The sequence below is a fragment of the Brienomyrus brachyistius genome, chromosome 16, assembly GCF_023856365.1.
Source record: "Brienomyrus brachyistius isolate T26 chromosome 16, BBRACH_0.4, whole genome shotgun sequence".
Taxonomy (NCBI): domain Eukaryota; kingdom Metazoa; phylum Chordata; class Actinopteri; order Osteoglossiformes; family Mormyridae; genus Brienomyrus; species Brienomyrus brachyistius.
The window spans coordinates 1,932,037-1,939,194 of NC_064548.1; the positions used below are offsets into that span (position 1 = coordinate 1,932,037).

A 7,158-nucleotide genomic window follows, 5' to 3' on the forward strand; every position below is an offset into this window, starting at 1 on the left:
TGAAGCCTATGAACTGTACCAGCCTGCCATGTGATCATATGTTACCATTAAATAGTTACAGCTAAGGCCTCCTGTGATGCAGTTGGAAGACTGTAACAGACAGGCTATTTCATAGAGATGAAGCAATCACAGTAACAAGTTTACCATGGAGATAATCATACGGTGTGAATTTGCTTAACAATATCCTGTGGGTCACTGCCCCCTCCACTCTAACCAATGAAAATGCTTAGCTTATTGTTAAGAGACAGTGGCGTAACTAGACCTGGTGAGGAATGTCTTAGACCTTTGAAATATTGCAAAAGATATATATATGTGGTTAATGCACAATCTGGTTGTAAAATGTCTTTGTGGGAATTCAAAGTACAGTCTATTAAAATGAATGTAACCTTGAAGAGACAAGTTCTACCTTTGAGAGCAAACACATGTAGGTGAGACTGATTTAAGTGAACCATGAACCCAGGCAGCTGACAATGCCGTTTAAGATCTTAGCAGCCAGTGCCCAGTACTGATAAGCAGGTAGCTACCACACCTGCTCCAAGAATGCAGAGAACCCCTTTATTTCTCTGATTTCTCACAAAGTGGCATTCTTTTGAAATAAACATTGTGCCTCCTGTCTTTCTAACATGCACATACATACATACATACATACATACACAAGCTCTGGTTGCTCTTTGGATGAAGTCTGAATTTTTATTCAGTAACTTATGTTCCCTCTCACTTTTTTTTTAATGGAAGCCTAAGTATTTCTAGGAAAGAGGCCGTGCCAACAGAACTTTCACCACAGGGCTCCTTTCCAAATTTTCCAGACATCAGTAAGAACTGCAGGAAGGTCTACACCTTTTCTTGGAGTACAAGAAGGATAGATGAGGCTCCTTTTCTCTTCTGATGCAATCCCTCAATTTTCTAAAAGCATGGCAGCATGCCAGAGAGAGTGAGCATAAAAACACTGGACCTCTAATACCACCAGCTCACTATAATATCACATAACCTAAAATTGATTCATGCATGCGAGCTGGAACAGATTAAACTTATAATGGCTCCTATCGATCCACTGACACCCCCCGCTGGTCCGTGAAATTTTTGTACAACACAGACCAGTCCTTAAACATCAAAAGGTTGAGAACACCTAGTCTAGGTGAATTGATGCCTTTAGAATCCTACTAGTAAGGGGTTGTCCTAGACTTGTATCTTGCTTCTTGGGATAGGTGTCAAATCTGGGCTTGTATTCGCAAAGCATCTTAAGGCTAAAAGTAGCTCCTAACTTGCTGATTTAGCAGAAACTCCTAAGATAATGAGCGTGTCAGTCCTAAATGTAGGATTCCTATTTTTTTTAACTAAGAGCAATTCAAAAAGCCCCGTAGTGCTAAAATTAGCACCTCAACCTGGAGAACTAAAAAGTACACTGCTCAAAAAAATTTAAGGAACACTTTTTAATCAGAGTATAGCATCAAGTTGATTAAACTTCTGGGCCCGTATTCACAAAGCTTCTTAGAATGCTCTCAGAGAGATCCTATCTTAGCCTAAAAAGTCCTAGCTGGGAGTCTTAGACTAAAAGTGATTTAGAAAACTTCTTAGAGCAACTCTGAGTAAGGAAAGTAAGGAGGTGTGGTCGACTCCGTTGCTAGGGATGATGCAGCAATTCAAGGACTGTGATTGGTTGATAACAAAAAAAATCTGTAAAGGTCTTAAAATGGACTTTTGGTAAAAATAGAATATATGATAATAGAATAGACAGTGAAATCATAATGTTTGTATATAAAGAAATTGTATAATCATGACTACAGGATACTTTATGCAAAGTTTCTGTTATAGGCAAAATATATTAAAGGTAATTAAAATAGCCAAATGATGAAAATGTGTCTACTTTTAAAGCAACCAATTTCCACGCAGCAGTTACTATAATTACGTTCTTACATTTATTTACCATACTGATTTTATTACTTGTAATCCATTTCAGATTGATTGGAGCAAAATGGCTTAGCTTTTACCAATGTACATGATTGCAGGCCAGTCTATTCAAGATGCACTTTTGGATGGTATGTAGCCAACAATCCAAGAGAGATGGAAGGAAGTAAAAGACCACGAAAACCAAATTGGACAGAAGAGCAGTGTTTACTTTTAGATCAGTTAGTTGAAGAAAAGAAAGCAATTTTAAAAGGTAAATTTGGCTCCGGTGTCACAACTCAAGGAAAGAGGCAGACCTGGGAGAAAATATCTCAGCAGATAAACTCCTCTTTCCCTCTGGTTGTGCGCACCAGTGAGGAATGTGAAAAGCGGTGGTATGTGTTGCAGTCTCAAGCCAGGAGGGAGATTGCAGCACACAAACGGGATTCTTCAAGCACAGGTGAGTGATTATTGCAGTTTGTTACTATATATGGCTTGATTGAATATGCCTACAGGACTGTACACCTAAGCTACTGTGTTTTTAGGTGGAGGACCACCCGCTAAACAACTGTCTCAGGTAGCGGAAACTGTATTTAATGTACTTGGACACTCAGAAATATCTGTCACTGGGCTGAAGGAAGGCACAGACAGCTCAATGATCCAGCTAATGGGAATACAACAAAGGTAGGACAAAATTTTTAAAGTGTACAATAGGCAAATAATTAGATATTTTCATTTTTTAATTATACAAAAATTTCAATATTTTCTATATTGTACAGAATATTTTTATCCTAGCTAAATGTATTTTCTATTGTATTTCTTTTTATTCATATTTATTTCCTATTAATAAGCTTTTATTTTTAAGGTCACGGGCGGTCGTATAACCATTTCACTGCATATCGTACAGTGTATGACTGTGTATGACTGTGTATGTGACATTTCAAATTCAAGTCAAACAAGTGCTGTTTAATATATAGACAATGTGCCATCTTTTGTGCACTCGCATGTGAACAACAAACAAAACAATAAACAAAAGAATTGTTTTCTGCATTTTTTGCAGCATGGAACCATCAGAGGAACCGCGACCATCAACGTCGCAGGTGTGTGACCCTCGGCCAGTGTATCAGATAAGCCAGCCTGCTGCAGCCACCTCAACACCATCCCTGCTGGACAGAAAATTGGAGATCAAAATTGATACTCTCACACAGCACAAAAAAGTTCTCTGTTTACTGGAGGAGTATTATAAGCTAAAAATTGAGCTGCTAAAATGTAAAAAGAATGACAAATTAAAATTGTATCATGGTCATGTGGTCTTTATAACAGCATTTGTGTTCAACTATAGTTGTATGGAATATTTGTTCAATGGGCTACAGACAGCAGTTACTGTCACTTACCTAAAATGCAAATTTGTAAATCGAGCTCTGTGACGAAGCCCACTCTGGGACATGTCTCTCCCCTGAGTAAACTGAATGTCTTCATCATATTCATTACAATCACCTTCATCACTGTTACCATGGCTGCTTTCGAGAGGTTCGGGGATTTGTCGTACTTTGCAGATGTTGTGAAGCACTGCACAGGCTGTAATGACTTTGCAGACCTTAGCTGGTGACAGGCGCACTTCTCTCCTCCTCTTCAGCTGGCCAATACCCCGCTCAACTACTGAACGTGTTTTCTTGTGGGCTCTAAAAGAGAAAATATCAAAAGATATAAGTTAAGGTGGCCTAATGTACTCAACAATAATGTGGATATGTTTGATTAAAGAGCCTTCTCTTGTTTGTGGTATATTCGAGCACATTTGTAACTACACTTTATTTTCATGCACAATGATTCACTGTTAGTCTACTGTTTAGTACCTGTTGTAGTTTAGCTGTGGTCCTGGGTCTGGGTCGGAGGTACGGTGTGAGGAGCCATGGTTTGCATGGATAGCCACTGTCCCCTAACAAATGACAGTTAACTGGCACATAATGTCCTTCAAAAAGCTGTTTCAGGCCACTCTCGGACAGTATCCTGGCATCATGTGTTGAGCCTGGCCACTTTGCAACAATGTCTAAAATCTTGTACTCTGCACTGAAAACAAGTTGCGTGTTGATGCTGTGGAACCTCTTTCTGTTGACAAAAACATCTTCATTTTCCGATGGTGTGATTATGCAGATGTGTGTCCCATCAATTACACCGACAACCCCCGCTATGTCCATGAATGCCCTTTTGTGAGCCTGCAGAGTGCGAACGTCCAGTGGAAATGAAATGAACTGTTTCACTATATGAGACTGTGAAAGCGCTTCAATAGTTTGTCTGATAACTCTGCTGATGGAAAGTTGTGACAGACACAAGTCATCACTACTGCACTGTTGCATTTTTCCAGTTGCGAAATACCTCAGTGTTGTAATCACTTTAATTTCTGGCGTTATGGCATTACTACGTTGAGTGGGAGATGTGAGCGCATCTCTAATAAGTTCGACCACAAACATTATCCCATCATGATCCAATCTGTAGCGTTTAATTAACTCATGCTCATTCAGTGTTTGGAGAATATTTCTTCTGTCCGCCATTTTGTTCTCTGCTATAGAAACTTTTAAGCCTCTTAAAAGTACTCCTCTCTACTCTTAACAAATTTTACCTTAGGAGCTGTTTTTAGGGCTAAGATGTTTTGTGAATCATTTTTATCTTTATTAAGATTTAATCCTAAATTTAAGGGGAAATTCTAGGAAAATGCCATAATTCTAAGATTTTTCTTAGAATTTCATCACTAGGAGCAACTTTTAGGCTTAAGAAGCTTTGTGAATACGGGCCCAGGGATATTGATCTGGTCAATTAAGTAGCGGAGGCGGTTGTTAATCAGTTTCAGCTGCTTTGGTGTTAATGAACGACCCCCAAGACAGGAATGGTTTAACAGGTGGAGGCCACTGGCATTTTTCCCTCCCCATCTTTTCTGACGGTTTTTTCACTAGTTTTGCATTTGGCGACAGTCAGCGTCACTACTGGTAGCATGAGGCAGTACCTGGACCCTACAGAGGTTGCACAGGTAGTCCAGCTCCTCCAGGATGGCGCATCAATATGTGCCATTGCCAGAAGGTTTGCTGTGTCTCCCAGCACAATCTCAGGGGCATGGAGGAGATTCCAGGAGACAGGCAGATACTCAAGGAGAGCTGGAAAGGGCTGTAGAAGGTCCTTAATCCATCAGTAGGACCAGTATCTGCTCCTTTGTGCAAGGAGGAACAGGATGAACACTGGTGGAGTCCTACAAAAGGACCTCCAGCAGGCCACTGGTGTAAATGTTTCTGATTGTTTGGTCAGAGACAGACTTCATGAGGGTGGCTTGAGGGCCCGAAGTCCTCAAGTGGGCCCTGTGCTCACTACCCAGCATCATGGAGCTGGATTGGCATTTGTCATAGAATACCAGAATTTTCAGGTCTGCCACTGGCACCCTGTGCTTTTCACAGATGAGAGCAGGTTCACCCTGAGCACATGTGACAGACTTGAAAGAGTCTGGAGAAGCCATGGAGAACATTACGCTGACTGCAGCATTGTTCAGCATGACCGGTTTCGTGGTGGGTCAGTGATGGTCTGGGGAGCCATATCCATGGAGGGACGCACAGACCTCTACAGGCTAGACAACGGCACCTTGACTGCCATTAGGTATCAGGATGAAATCCTTGAACCCATTGACAGACCCTACACTGGTGCAGTGGGTCCTGGGTTCCTCCTGGTGCACGACAATGCCCAGCCTCATGTGGCAAGAGCATGTAGGCAGTTCCTGGAGGATGAAGGAATTTATAACATTGACTGCCCCCCATGCTCGCCTTACCTAAATCCAATGGAACACCTCTGGGACATTATGTTTCGTCCATTTGATACCACCAGGATGCACCTCAGAACTCAATGATGCCCTGGTCCAGATCTGAGAGGAGATCTCCTAGGACACCATCCGTCGTCTCATTAGGACCATGCCCCAACATTACAAACTACTGAGTATGATTCTGAGTTACTGTAATGAAATTTCGGCAAAATGGACTAGCCTGCCGCATCATTCTTCACTTTGATTTTCGGGGTGTCTTTGAATGTAGTCCTCTGTAGGTTGATAATTTCATTTCCATCAAACGATGTGGCATCCTTTCATTCCTAACGCATTACCCAGTCTACATCAGTATAGATTTCCAGCATGATTTTTTTCCCCATTGATATCTGATGTGTTTTCAAAGTGTTCCTTTAATTTTTTTGAGCAGTGTAATTGAGAGGACTCCTAAGTCAGAGACCAATTCATAAAGTGTCACAAAATGGCTCCTGTCAATCCACAATGTATTAAAAAACGCAGAATTATACAGTGGAAACCTCTTATAGTGATAACTATAAACAACTTTTTTCTAATTCTTTATGTCTCAGAAAGATTACCATCTACTTGACATTTGTCTATTTATTACGAGTATAAAGTAATAAAATGGACAGCGTCACTATGTTCTGAATTTTGACTTGCTCAAAATGCAGTACAGCCAGTTCAAATGCTTTTCAAATTACTGAACTGTGTATAATTCAAATACGTTATAATACAGTACTGTACATTAAATTTACCTTTATGTAGTTTCGCTGCTGTGTCTCGTTGGCTTGGTTTTGGCAGTTTATTACAAGCGTTGATGAGTCTATCGTGTGGCTCAGTGGGCTAAGCCTGTGTGCCTATAATCACAAGGTTACCAGTTCAAACCCAGTCTCAACATGTCTGTGGGTCCTTGAGCAAGACACTTAACCCCCAGCTCCTGGGTGCCCCAACAGGTGGCTGTCCTTCACTCTACAAAGAGTGAGCAAGAGCAAGTTGAGGGAGTTTCCTCACAGGGACAATAAAGGTTCGATGATTATTATTATGTCATTGAGAGGAAATGACTTCTTCCACCATCATGTTTTCTAGTCACACAGTATTAGCCTCAGGTAGCTAACCAGAAGCAGGGCGATCAAATTAAAGTAAAAAAAAAAAAAAAAATGGTCTGCCTAACGTCACATAATCACAACAAAGGGTTCTCTCTCTCATTGCGGGATTGTGGGTAATCATCTCCCATGCTCGGTCTCAGTCGGCGTGCCTCACTCATATAGTCAAAATTTAGTATAAAAGCACCACCCGAATAAGGGCGTAGCAATGCGAGTGATGAATCAGTTTAACGACAATGCAATGTCCACAAAAGGAGGCAAAAGTGGCTGTCATTGGAGAGGTTCCTTGTTAGTCGCACAAAAAGTAAAAGATTCCATTGAGCCAACAGATAGCAGTGATTCCGTTATAGTGAAAATCCA

General features: G+C 40.9%; 1 long non-coding RNA gene across 1 annotated transcript; it reads left to right on the plus strand.

The window, feature by feature from the left end:
- The first annotated feature begins 2,222 nt into the window (after positions 1-2,222).
- On the plus strand, positions 2,223-2,962 carry LOC125709989 (uncharacterized). The gene is made up of 3 exons (XR_007382895.1): positions 2,223-2,344; positions 2,430-2,568; positions 2,945-2,962. It is a non-coding gene; the product is annotated as an uncharacterized LOC125709989 (long non-coding RNA).
- Positions 2,963-7,158: the final 4,196 nt, after the last annotated feature.